Consider the following 14,174-nt stretch of genomic DNA (forward strand, 5'->3'; position numbering starts at 1 on the left):
GTATCTGAAGACAGACTAGCCAGTTCCATCATTCCTTGCCTGTGAGCTTGTGCAGTTAGAAACAATACTGAGCTAAATAGTCTGATTTTGCAAAATCAATTCTTATGGATTTTGTATGAAGTCAAGTAAATTAGGGATCTATAATGGACATTTGGTTCTTTCAAGCTATATGAACCACCTTTCAAAGTTTGGTGTATCCTATCTCCTGCAGAAGGCAAGCCCTTATACCAGTGTTGAGGAACTGAACCAATCAAAGGGATACAAGTGTGAAGGTATCCCTCTCTGGCCCAGCCCAAGACATCTGAAACAGTCACAGTCACAAAAACCTTTATTGGCATTAGGTATGAGACAGTGGTTATACACTATTATTAAATTATTAAATTTAAAATCATATGTTACATCTATGGATTTTGCTTTCCCACTTGACAGTTCGTTAGTAGAAATATAAAATGGATTAAAAGGGTTTAGCCATTCAATTCAAAAACAAATTTGTAAAACAGATACCATTTGACTATATTTAAGATCCAACACCAGGAAATATCTGGCACTTCCCGATTTAGTTCTATTTGCTAAAAGGATATATCCACTCCTCAGGCTCTGAAGATTACTAATTAAAACAACAGGACAATTAAATTTTCCTAATATTAAAATAAGTAAATAAATAACAATGAGCCTATACATATGCATTTTAAAATAACCCAAGGTGCCATGGCTGAAGAATATTACTCATTTATAAATAGTTTATGTTTGCATGATACTGATTTCATTCAACTTTGCGTTCAGTATCTTTGGCTGAAAATTATCATTTTTAATTTCCAATCTGCAAAACGTTACATTCATACAGAGATTACCACGTCTCTTTAGGGTATACATGACTCCTTTAATATGGTACCTGGCATAATCCTCCCAAGCATATCAGGATCATTACTATTTAGGTAATTTTACCGCTGATATTTTGACGAGTTTTTTACCCCTTATCGATGATAATAGGGCTTCTCTCTGTGCGCTATGTATTTTGGAGCTAATAGTATAAGATGTGATCCAATGTTTCGACTATGGTGAGACAAAATGGACATACTCTATGTGTTAGGGGCCGCTTCTCAAACCGACCTTGCAAGAGAGCAGGTGAAAAAACATTACATCTGGCTCTGGTCAGTATCCGTCGTTGGTTGGGATCAGGGATTAGTAATAAGTAGCTGGCCATCTTACCGGGTTCCGGAGTTATACCAAAATGCAGTGGGGAGCATGTGGTTGTTGCTTTCTTAATTAAGTGTTGAAGCTCCTGGTCATATAATCTAAGTTTAATTAGACTATATATTTGTTGGGGGTCCTTCATCGCCAGCTCTTCCAAAGAAAAGCCCAATCTGGTAAGTTTACCATTAATTGTGTTCCACCAATCAAAGCTTTTGACTTCAGCTAAGGCCTTATGCATCTGAAACAAGGGTTCCTAAGCCCTACTTTAAACAGGCATTTTATGAGGAAAGAGGTATGCTAGTTATCAAAGGAACACAAAATATGTACATTTCTGAAGCTGCGCTAAATTTTCCAACTACTAAGGTTTTCCTTATATTCTATTTCCCTGGGAAATAGGTGTTCTAGAATTCTTCGGATCCATAAGCACTATTATTTCCTAATATTGTCATAAAACCCAATGTTTGTGACAATTCTAAGAAGTTTAGGTTGTGATCTTTGCCTTATTGTTTCACAGGGATCATAGTTCTGACAACAGAAGCTCTGCTCTGTCAGGTTTGTGGGCTGAGAGTGTGGCTTGCCAACATACCCTTTCAGACCATTTTTTTTGTTTCACAAAACAGAGTTTTCTCTCAGATATTGTATTTTCACTGTCAAAAATGTATCCCACAAATTCAGCAGCCATTGTTAGAGGGAAAGGAAGAACTCGAGACCATCCATACTTCCCACATGTGAGATAAGCTTCTGGAGGTGCATCTGTGTGCTGGAGAGCATTTGCAAACTGCTTATCATGTGGATCAGCCTCCTAGTAACAGAGGTCTTACAGCTAAGGCCAGACCTTATCCAGATGGTATATTGTTGTTGTATAAACCATGGATGTACAAGAATTGGCCCTCAGTAATAGGGGGAACTAGTAACCATGTGTCTTGGAACTTGGAAATACAATGACATTTGAAAATCCCTTGACACAGCTTTCTATCATTCACTCTCTTGCTTCAGTTTTCATGACTGATCTGAGTCTGTAAATGTGCTGATTTTCTTTCAAGTTGACATTACTGATAATGCTGACTGATACAGCTTCACAGCTTGATAAGATTTATTTTTTGCTAAAACAGAAACTGAATATGCAGATGGATATAGATTGCTGTAGTGCCATCACCTCTGACTGACCCTTCAGATGGGATTTTTAAAAAAACTTTTAACTATTTTGATTCCTAGCTTTCTATGGCTGCATGTCACCAACTAGGATGATTCATGCCCATTCCTGAATCAATTGGAAAGCATGTTCTGGTTTTTGTAATTGCTTCTTTTCTTGCATTTGCGGGAGGCAAATTTTCCTGGACTGTTTTGGAATCTTGATCTTTTTAGAGCAAAGCAGGTCTCTCAACCAAAAAATGTCTGCAGAGCACACAATCCACTTGGCACACTCAAGCTGAGAACAGCTCCCTGAGTGGGAAGACAATTGCAGAGGCCACACAGAGTAACCAGCCGCAGATTAGTGATATTAAAATTTCACTGGATTCTAGCATGTTGCACTACAAAAATGCTATATAAATGACAAGCATCATAAAAAAAACCCATCTAGTGGCACTGGGTGAGGTTTAGAGTTCACTTCAGCAAATACGTCCATACCCATCCCATCTTGTTGCTTGTAACTCCAAATACAAATCGCTGCTATTGATGATGACTCCAATGCCTTTGATGAAGTGGACTCAGACTCACTAGACCAGTGATGGTGAACCTTTTCGAGACCGAGTGCCCAAACTGCAACCCAAAACCCGCTTATTTATCGCAAAGTGTCAACACGGCAATTTAACCTGAATACTGAGGTTTTAGTTTAGAAAAAATGGTTGGCTCCGAGGCATGTGTTACTCAGGAGTAAGCTTGGTGGTAGTCGGTAGCTTTGCTTTGAAGCAACTGTGCAACTCTTCCAATCGGTGACTCACGACCCTAGGAGGGTTTACTCAGAAGCAAGCCCCGTGGCCAGCAACTGAGCTTGCTCCCAGGTAAAGGGTCACGCTTTAGTTCTTTGCATGAAGATCAGTGGGGTTTAACAGCGCTTAACAGGGTTACCTACACTGCTTCCCCAAAACTAGGTCTTAGGTTTAATGCTAATAATTGAGCCCAGTGGCCCAGGCCAGCCTAGAGGTGGGGGAGGGCACTCTGTTTGCGCGTGCCCACAGGGAGGGCTCTGAGTGCCACCTCTGGCACCCGTGCCATAGGTTCGCCACCACTGCACTAGACCATGGCCCCTTCTGCACATGCAGAATAATGCACTTTCAATCCACTTTCACAATTGTTTGCAAGTGGATTTTGCTATTCTGCACAGTAAAATCCAGCTGCAAAGTGCATTGAAAGTAGATCGAATGTGAATTATTCTGCATGTGTGGAAGGGGCCTTCATACTGGAATACATTTTGATAGTTTTCAGGTCGCACTGGACTCCAGTTTATTGGCTGCTACAGCTCTACACAGTTACCTATCTGCTATAATAAACTAAGCTGAAAATATGATTCTATGCATTTCATCATCACTTTCACCAAACAGTTCATTTTTTAAAAAAAATTAGTAATGTAAGATAATTGGTATACAAAGTCCTGAAGTGACTTCTCATGCCTTCAGGCAGGAAAAATAAACAGGAACCTTGTGCCGTTTGAAAGACTAATGCACTCTTTATCTGAGCATAAGGGGAAGCTTTCCTTTACCAGATCTGGACATAGCAGAGCTTTGATCCCTGGCCATTTTTTATGCACTCTTCCACTGAGCCAAGGTGCCTCCTTTTAGCTGAATACGATGCTGGATCATCTTTTCTTATTCCTGTTGTCCCCATCCTAGGCAGGAGGCCTGTGTCCCTAACAGCTGCCCAGCAAGCCTGAATTCTACAGGGAGGTCAATATCTAAGCAAATAAATGGGTGTTGATTTCTCTGGGTATGGAGGTATAAGAACAAGGAAAGCTCAACCTATTGGCTTTTCTGCCTGTCCTACAGCACTTACAGGGCCAGTTGCATTGGTGGCTTCAGGATATGGGGGGAAACCTTGTCCTGTGCTCTAGTAGTTTGCTGAATGGCCGTGCTTTACTCCGGCCCCTCCCCCTCCTCCAAGCTTGTGTTCTTGTTTGGAGAGGAACCAGGGCTGCTAATGGAATTTTTTTTCTTTCACTATGGTGAGGTCTGTGGTTTGAGCCCTTCTAATTTTACAGGTGGTGTGATTTCATGCATGGAGCGAAGCAAAGCTCTGCTAAAATGGGGTAGTCACAAGGATACACTCACTCAGTGAGATGTGTCACACACACATACACATCCCTTCCCTTCTGTCACTGCAGCCGTGATGACTTTGGCCAGGCTGCACAAACCGCAGGCACCTTGGGAGATTTACCAAATTGCCCTTCCCTCCTCCAAGGATTGGCAGGGGGAGAAGAGGGGCAGCTTTGGATAGGAAGTGGTTTCTCTTTCTGTTAGGATACTTGATTTCTTTCTTTCCCTCCTCAGCCCCCCCCCCCCAGTGGTCATGAATCCTCCAGGCAAAGGGGGGGGGGAGACGAGTGAGAAACCCGCCCACCTTTTCCAAATTTAAGCTTTACCTAAATTCCCAAGGGAAGTGAGCAAGCCTGGAGGCCTAGGTGGGTGTCAAGGTATTTTCAGCCTCTGGGTGTGTTTATCCCTGTAGACTTTCCACAACAAGTTATTAGGAGGCCCAGAGAGGGTTTTGCTCTAAATTCTACAGTTCTCAGCTTTATGATTCCCTCCTTTCTTCCCCCAGGACTCTTGTGTATTTAAAAATCTGTGGGCAAACCTTTCTCTAGCCTCCAACCTCCATGCTGAGTGAGAGTGAAACTGAACTTACAGAATTTATCTGCAGTTAAGGGCACAGGTGCATTTGGGCACGGGTTAAGGGCATGGGTCCTCAGCATTTGCACACATATGTATACACACACAAAGGCAGAAAAGGAGGGGGACATCTCCACAGTAGTGCCAGGTCAGACCCAAAATGGTCCAAGATGCCAAAAGAACAAAACAGTAATAACCTAAAGCGAAAATCAGGGAGATTTTGCCTCTCCTTATCAAAGGACAAGGTCTGTTCTGCACTGTGATTTCATTTGGCAGGGAAAGTTTTTACTGCTTAGGAACCTCACAAGCGATCTTATTGAGACATTTGTACCCCACTCTTCTCCCCAAAGCAGGTTAAAACATTCCCTCATTTATAATATCCTCCCAGTAACTCTGGGAGGTAGGTTAGGCTGAGAAACAAGGCCAAGGTATCCCAGTAAGCTTTCATAGCAGAGTGAGGAATCTTCCAGATCCTATTATCACACTTTAACTGCTCCACTACTCTTGTTTCTGATCCATGTTGAAATTTGGCACACCGGTTCATTATGTGGTTTAGGTGGTCACTAAGAAAGGATTTTTCAAAATATTCAGTTTTACTCGAGTTATTACACATTTACTGTTTTAACTTCTCATCTCTAGCCATCTGCGCGAAAGTCCACAGACATGCTGCACGAACACAGCCAGCTTCATGTCCTTCACCATGGTGCACCACTCTAACACTGCCTTCCACAATGCATGTGAACCTATTTGAAAACAAACCCATCAGTCCACAGACAGACTGTGAGGAAATATGCTGCATGTCACCCCAAAGTTCACAAACAGGCTGTAAAGAAGTATGCTGAATGTCACCCTGAAATTCATAGACAGCCTGTGATGAAGTATGCATAGCAAAGCACAGGTGCCCTGGCTGCTAGTATTGTATATATTTGGGACTAAAGGTACAAAACATTAAAGCAAAACATGTGATTTCAGGGAGACATCATCCCTGACCACTCAGGTTTCCAGTCATTTCTACCTATTTTAAATTGACTGCCCCTCCCTCCCACTTCTGATGTATATAATTCAGATGAAACACAGGGTGGGAAGGAGGTGTGATTTTATTTTGGACCATTTTCCAGTGACATTTTCTTTTCATTTCCATCATCTGTCGGTGAGCCATGATCAAATTTACTGGAATGTACCATTTCTAATTGCCCATCTCTTGTTTTCTGTTCCATAGTTGCCACATTGACATATGTGCACAAATAGCATTATGGAAGCACAATGGTATTATTAATGTCACATGTGAGCTGGATTTTCTAGATCCAGATCCTTTTTGGTTCACATTTTATTTGGACTCACTGTATCCACAAAATGAAAGGGGTAGATCCTCTTTCCAGGCTCTTCTTTCTGCGCCCCCACCTGCAGAGGTAAGGCAAGTACCAGTAATGACTCCTCACCTTTCGCAAACCTTCTTTCCTATGGCTTACCTGGCATCTACCATTCTTTTCTTTAGGTGGCAAATCAAAATATTTCTATTTCCCGAGGCTTTTTCCTCTTTTTTTAGTTGTTTGTATAAACTGCTTCTAGCCTGGCAACTGCATCATTGTAGGCTGCACGCTGTTGTTTTATTGCTTGTTTTAATATTGATAATTTTATTATTGTTTTCTTTAAAATCGTATTGATCTGCCTGGAGCAGATCTCTGGAGAGCAGCCGCCTATATATTTTATGAATAAATAATTATAGCTGCTGGAGTGCTGGCAAGCACTAGTCAGATTTTAAGGCACCTCCAAAAGAGGATAGTTTCACAGCCATGTTGGTCTACAGTACAACAGTTAGATTCAAGACCAGTGGCACCTTAGAGGCCAAGAAGATTTTCAGGGTATAACCTTTCAAGAATCTCAGTGGGACACACTTCTAAGTCTGCATACACAGAACAGGCCTAGGAAAGACACAATCAGTTAATCAGTTTAATCTATTTTGGAGCTTTAACACAAGGCAACTTCTTTCTTGCTCTCCCAATTGTAAGCAAAGTAAGGTGTATTGCCTGAACTGGCAGATTCTAAGAGTCTCATGAAAAGACAGCAAGTCCTCCACTACTGAGTTTATTTTTATAGCTTTACCACCAAATCAATATATACACATTTGCCAGCATTTGGGGAGTGGGCCCCAACATCTGTTAGACTGTCTGTGTTCTCTCTATACAAAAGTTTAGCAATATAATCCCTACAACAATCTGGGAGGCCAAAGAAACCAATGAAATAGCAACCAATTATCTCACAGGTCTTCAGAATATTTGGTTCTGCTGCCTGCCTGCTTCAGCATTGGCTGGATCTTTTTTGCTGGTGGAAACTAACTAGTTTCATAGCAAAAAAAGAGGATCCCCCCACCCTCACCCCAGCCCTTGGCCGTTACACCTTGGGAAAGGGATACTGAAGGGAGAGAGCAGGGGATGCCAGGGGAGCTGGGAGCTGATTTTGGTTGGGTTTTGAAGCAACTTTTAAAGCCATGTTGTTGCTGCAGCAGAACCTCCTTAACGCTCAGGAAGTGGAATTTGTGGTTTCAGGGGCTGAGCTCAGAAAGGGTGTTTAGAAAAGAGAGCGAATAGTCCAGTGGCGAACACCGATTCTTCAGAGGCAAAGAGGAGGAGAGGGCCGCACAGGAGTGGGAGAAGAACAGCTGCGTCCTTCCACTCATGGTAAGCAATGTGTCCCTTTCTCTTATGGCCTTTTAGAGTTTCAGCCTTCTAGAACTGAAGCAACAAATGAGGCGAAAAGGAGTAATCTTTGCTCACATTTGCTCCAGGGCAAAGGAGGGATCGACTCTGGGTCCCACCCACTGGCTGGGCTAATGGCTCTGAATGTGCCAGCAGGTGAAATTGACCTTCCTTCCCATCAGAAAACTCCAGAACCTGGGAGGAAGCCAGGGTCTGAGCACAAAACCCCCTATTCTTGGTACCTTGCCACATTGGAGCTAGGTGCACTTGCTAATTCCTGAACATGTCTAAAGTGTTCACTGTCAGACCCTTGTCACTAGAGATGGGGGGGGGGTTTGAAACTGGAGCCTTCTGCATACAGAGAAGATGTCCTATCCCTGATTCAAGCCCCAATGTCTTCACCTACCCCATCACGAATGAGAAGCTAGTCTTTGCTCAGCTGGGATTGTGTGTGTGGAAAGTTTGGAAAGTCACAGCCGATTTAGGCTGATCCCATCAAGGGGCATTCAGGGCAACTGAGAAGCAGTTTCTTGATGGTCTACTCTTCCAAGTCCTCACTGTGTTTAGCTGCCAAGATCAGGGGATAGTGGCACCATGCTGCTGTTTCTCCCTCACCAGGCATTAGAGGGGGAGCATTATTTGTATAGCTGGGTGGAGCCCCCTCCCCCAATCACATGGATGGAGAGAGAGAGGTGGAAACTGCCCCCCTCCCTTTGCCTTCTTTGTCATGAAAAGTCCGGGGAGGGCAGAGAGCACACGGGGCGGCCAGAGAGCAGCCTTTGATTTGGCAAGTGGGAGAAGCCTCCGAGGGAGATCTGCAGCACCCTCCCTGGGTAGCAGCACCCTTCAGCTTCTGCGCTGTCCCTCTGTCTCCCCCCTCCCCACAGAGCAGGAGCCCCAGAGAGACATCCCTGCGCCCATTCAGGATGGCAGGCCCAGCAGGGTGGGGCGGTGGGAGCCTGGCCAGCAGATCTTGGGGTCCCGCCCAGAGGTGGGATCCAACCAGTTCTCACCACTTCTCTAGAAGTGGTTACTAATTTTTTTCTGAGTTGCGAGAAGGGGTTACCCTGCCCAATAGGGACTGGAGGTGCATGTGGGCGGTGGTGCCACTGTTTGAATCCCACCACCATCGGAACCTGTTATTAAAATTTTTGGATCCCACCACTGGTTCCGCCTCCCTTGCCCTCTCAGACCTTCCGTGCATGTCATGAAAATCCTTTTTGGAACAAGCTTAGCGAGCTGTGCACGGGAGGTGCCTGAACTCTTTTGCTGACTCGCTGGTGCACTTGACTTCGGGTCCCCCCACCCACGTTTGAGCAAGTGCTTCCCTTCTTGCGTGTGTGTGTGTGTGTGTGTGTGTGCTTGTGTGTCTGCGCGGCAGCTGGGCTGGGGAAGCCGTTTTCTCACACTTGTCCCGGCTGTTATCTCCACGCTTCAGCTTCGGCCCTGAGAGGGGCTCCCAGGATCGAAGCAGGACAGACCCAACTCGGGCAAGAGGAAGGGCGGGGGGGGGGGGGGCCACCACTGCCGCCGCCGCCCAAAGGAGGGTGTTTTGTTTTTTTAAGTCACCTCCCCACCCCCTCGTCAGCAGGTGGAAAGAAATGTAGTTGCGCGCGCGCGCACGCACACCCCCCCCCCCCCGAATTGCCAACGCCTGCCTGGGATATTCACTTGGTTGTTAGCTAATGCCGTGAACATTTGGTTTTAGGTTTTCTTCTCCCCTTCACAGGGGTTGTGTGTGTGTGTCTGTGTCTGTCGGGACGGGACGGGACGGGGGGAGGGATAAACCCCAGGCAGACTTGCGCAATCTGGAGCAGGTGTGAAGCTCTCACTTCGGGGAGCGGGAGGCGGCCTTCTGGCGACGCCGCATCCTCGCTCACTCTCGGCCGGAGCAGAAAGACACGTGGGGGCTTGTGCACACGTGGCCATGCGCCCGCGTTCTCCTCTGCGGCGTCCCGGGTAGGGGGGTGCCCGGCCTCCCGCTTTCTTCAGGGCCGCCCCGCTTTAGGACCCTCGGGTGGGACTGGGCCAAGTCAAACCCGCTTCTCGGCGTGCAGACAGTCCCTGCACTGACGGTCTCTGCACCCGAGTGAGAAATGGGGAACCTCAGGCCTTCACACGTGCTGGAACTGGAAGCAGGCGGCCGGGTGGACTCTTGTTTGAAGCCTCGATGGGCAGTCGACGGGACCTGATCCGGATGGGTCGGCCTATCGGGGGAAGCTGAGCAGGCTCGGCCCTGGCTAGTCCTCCCTGGCTAGACCAGGGATTCATGCAGAGAGCCAAAGGCAACCCTCCCTTCTCCCCCCGCCCCGTTGGCCTTGAGCGCCGGCCCTGTACTTCTCCTCGTCGGAGGGCAGAGGGCAGCGAGCGGGAGGCCGGAGCTGCCCAGTCGCACCGTCTGTCAAGACCGGCCGGCCGGCCACCCTGCCCGCCTGCCCCCTCCCTCCCTGGCCGCTGCCGGGGCTCCCTCTCCAGGCTGACTGGGAGGCAGGTGGGGCGCGGCAGACTTTTTTCCCACGCCCGGGAGTTCGTGTCGCCCTTTTCGCAGAGGGGATGGGGGGGCGCCTCCGGTGGAGCTTCCCTGGCCAGAGGCAATCCAGCCTCCTGAAAGGGCGGCGGCGGCGGGGAGGGGGGCACTGAGATCCCCCCCCCCCAGAATGCTGGTCCGGTCCAGCAGGGGCCGACAGGGCGGGCAATACGCCTCCCCCGCCGCCCGCCCGCGCTCCGCTCGCTGGAGGGAGGCCCTCGACCGGCCTCTCGGCAAAGCTGGGACGACCCAGGGGCCTCCCGTCGGGGCTCCGCCTCTCTCAAGGCTGCCCCGAAGGCCCGGGCAGCGAGGGCAAGAAGGCGGCCGCCTCCGCGAGTCCAGCCAGCAAGCCCTGAGCGGCTCCGGAGGAGACGGGGCGAATGCCGGGGGCTCATCCACTCATTGTGACGGAGGAGGGGCAGCCGCGGCCACCAGCCAGCCAATGCGGCGTTCCCTCGGGCGGGCCGGGCCGGGCCGAGCCGGCGGAGGCGGAGGGCGCGCGGCGGGCCCCTCGACGGGAGAAAGGGCGCCGGCGGAACCAGGCGAGGGAGGCACGCCGCCCCAGGACGCTTCTCCCTGAGAGGAGCTGAAACGGAGGGGGCCCCCTCGAGCGGCAGCCCCCCACCCCCACCCCCGGGCGCCCGCCAGGTGCGGCTCCTCCGCGCAGTTCCCACTGGGACAACCGGGCACCCCCACCTCCCCAGGACCACGCTTCATTCAGGGAAGGGGGAGGGGCCCTCTTGGGCCGCGGGAGATCCCCAAGCCCCCTTCCCGCCCCCCCAGAGAATCCCAGCCCGCCACAGTCTGTCAAGAAGCGGGGGGGGGGGAGGATCGCAGTTGCTGGGCTCGCCATCATTTGTTCGGATTTCTCATGTTGGATTATTGCGTTTAGGATCTTTAGTAGGCGTCCTTAAGGGGGGGATTCGATCATCATCATCATCATCATCATCATGACGCACTCCAACCCCGGGGGCTGAAACCAGTCGCTTGGAGGAGGAGGCCTCCAATTGCGCAGAACAAGCCCCTCCGAATACAAAAGCGTCGGCAGCCCCCCCCGCCCCGCCCCGGGCCTGGAGGGCGGGGGGGGGGGAGGTTGTTCCTATTGATTATGGACCGGGGGAGGGTTGGCGTTTGTCTCTCGGGAGATCTCCCGTTTTAACCTCCCCGCTCCCCACGGGAAAGACCGGAGTCTCGGTGTGTTTGTTTCAAGAAGCGGGCGACCGAGTGCCGGCGGGCTCCCACAGTGGCCTGCAGTTCCCCAGACGCGGCGGGGATTTGCATGATAGGATATAGACCGTCTTGATGTTCCTCGGAAAAGGCAAACCAGGCAGCTTCCGGCACAAAGTTAATCTCTGTTGATATTCGCTTAGATTTATGCACAGCGCATCCCTCCCTCTCTCCCGCTTAAACAAAAAAAGCATTTGCACCTGCTTAGCTTTAACAGGACCGCACCCATAGCGGTAAAATCTGAGCACCACAGAGTTAGATTTGTAGCCCCAACCCGTTACATTTTATTCCTGAACGAGTTGCAACCGTGGGATCCAACCCCCGGTTTTCTTTCGCATTTTGGGGGCCAATGAATTCGAATTTCGGTTAACTGATTTAATAGCTCAGTCCTAAAGTTGGAGGCGGATTCCACCAAAATGCTCAAAAATCCAATGGCCCCTTAAAGACAACCAAAGTTTATTCCAATATACGTTTTTGTGATATAAACTGGGCATTCACCATAGTTAGCATCGAAGTGTAGATTATGCACCTGTGCGTGCGCAAAATTACTTCAGTGGAGCTCAGTGCTCAATGATCTTAGTGCTGGAGATTAGGTGCTGCTGCCAACCCTGCAGTCCTATGCAGAGTTATGAGACTGTCAGAACAGAAAATGCAGAAACGGAATGGTTTCCAACTGGACAAAGTGTTTCCAATTGGACAAGGATGTATTATATCTCCCTGCCTGCTCAACCCCTATGCCAAACGTATCATAAGGAAAACCTGATTAGATTCAGGGGTGTCCAACTCTGGTGCCCCAGATTAATGAACTACGATTCCCATCAGCCCCTACCAGCATGGCCAATTGGGAATGATGGGAATCGTAGTCCATGAACACCTGGGGCGCCAGAGTGATGAAGGTGGGGAGAAAATTGGTGGAAGGAATATTAACAGTTTGAGACATGCAGATGACACCCCATTAGTGGCAGGAAATAGAGAAGATTTGAAATGGCTGTAGCGGCAGGTTACACACACCGGAAAGCGCCAAAACAGGCTCATAGCTGTATATCAAGAAGACACCAGTCATGACTACTGGGGAGTTACTCAACTCTTAAGGCAGGCAATGAAGAAATCGAAATTGTTCAAGATTTTCTATTTGTGGGCTCCATCACCAACCAGAAGGCAGAGTACAATCCAAAAAAATCAGAAGGCGGTTGAGACTGCGAAGGGCAGCCCTGAAAGAGCAAGAAAAGATGCTTCTGTCAGGACTTAGTCGAGGGAGACCAAGATCAATACAGCTCATGATGCAGTAGCTCCCATTAATATGAAAGGGTGTGAAGGTTGGACGATGAGGAAAAGTAATGGGAAGAAAGGTGATTTCCTTGAAATGTCTGGAGTCAAAAAGACAAGTCAGTGGGTTCTTGATCAAATCAAGTTTGAACCCGCCCTAGGCGGTAAAAACGACTGTCCCATTACTTCGGTCCCATTATGTCACTGGAAAAGACAATAATGCTGGGAAAAGTTGGAGGCAGCAGGAAAAGAGGAAGACCTCCTCACGAGGAGGGCGATTGACTGACAGTGAAGGAATCCACCGCCTCCACTATGCAAGACCGGAGCCAGGATTTTAGGAGGCCATTAATCAGGATCGCTAATTGGAAGCGACTTGGGCCAACTAGCACACATAAGGAGGACGAAGCAATCTCTGCATTGGACTACACGGAGTCCTTCATTATGCCCTTTTGCGTTTGCTGCGTCAAAGGAACCAGATTACTACCCTTCCAGATTACTACCACCCTTTAGTCCCTCTTCCAGGATCTGGCTCTGGCTTTTTTTCCCTGGGTGACAAAGCAGCCGTGTGGGTTCCCCTGAGCGACAGTCACGCAGTCATCTGGACCAAGCACAGCGGCGTTTAAAAGGAAGGGTGGAAGCTTTGGGGTTACACAGAACTGTTTCCCAAGCGGGGTGGTCCAGAGTTTGGGACCGGGAAAGGATAAGAGACAAACAAGCAACTATTTCTGACTCCGGCGTGGCATTTGCCCCCCCCCCCCCTTTCTGAGGTCTCCTTGCTGGCCATGTCAGGCCTTCGCGGGTGGCGGGGGGGGGAGGGGTGTTGGGCTTCTTTGCCTGTGTTGCGTCTCAAGCCCACCTTTGTGAATGAGAGCGGCGACATCTTGGGCGCAGGAGAGTGGCCAGGGTGAGGTCGCTATTTTCGAAAGCCACCACATGAGACGCTCGGCAGGGTTTTCCTGGGGCAAGCTCAGAAGCGGGGCGCTTTGTCCCGCCTGAGCCGTCAAGGGTCGCTTCATGTCCCCCAGCGTGTCTTTGGAGTGGGGTGGGGGTGGGGGTTGCTTTTGGTTCCATTCAAAATAAGATTTGTTCTCCCCCCCACACACACATAGTGAAACCTGACTCCTCTGCCAGCGCCAGCGCCATCGCAGCCCCCTCCCCTCATCCCGCGGGGGCGCGATCCGGGGCTAGGCTAGACGGAGCTGCTCCAGGCGGCCCAGCCCACCTGTGCCTGGGCCACCTGGTGGACGGTCTGGCGGTCCCGCCTCTCCGACCGCCTCTGGCCCTCCTCCCCGTCCCTGCCCCCGCCCCCGCCCCGCCGGGAGCTCCCTAACCCCGGGCTCGTCCAACCTCTCCGCAGATCCGTTGCAGCCGGCCTGGGGCGTGAAAGGGCTCCCGAAGCGGGCTGGACGGCGCGGACCGAGCGAAGGCGGTGCGGCAGCT

This window comes from Sphaerodactylus townsendi, linkage group LG05 (assembly GCF_021028975.2).
Source record: "Sphaerodactylus townsendi isolate TG3544 linkage group LG05, MPM_Stown_v2.3, whole genome shotgun sequence".
NCBI lineage: Eukaryota > Metazoa > Chordata > Lepidosauria > Squamata > Sphaerodactylidae > Sphaerodactylus > Sphaerodactylus townsendi.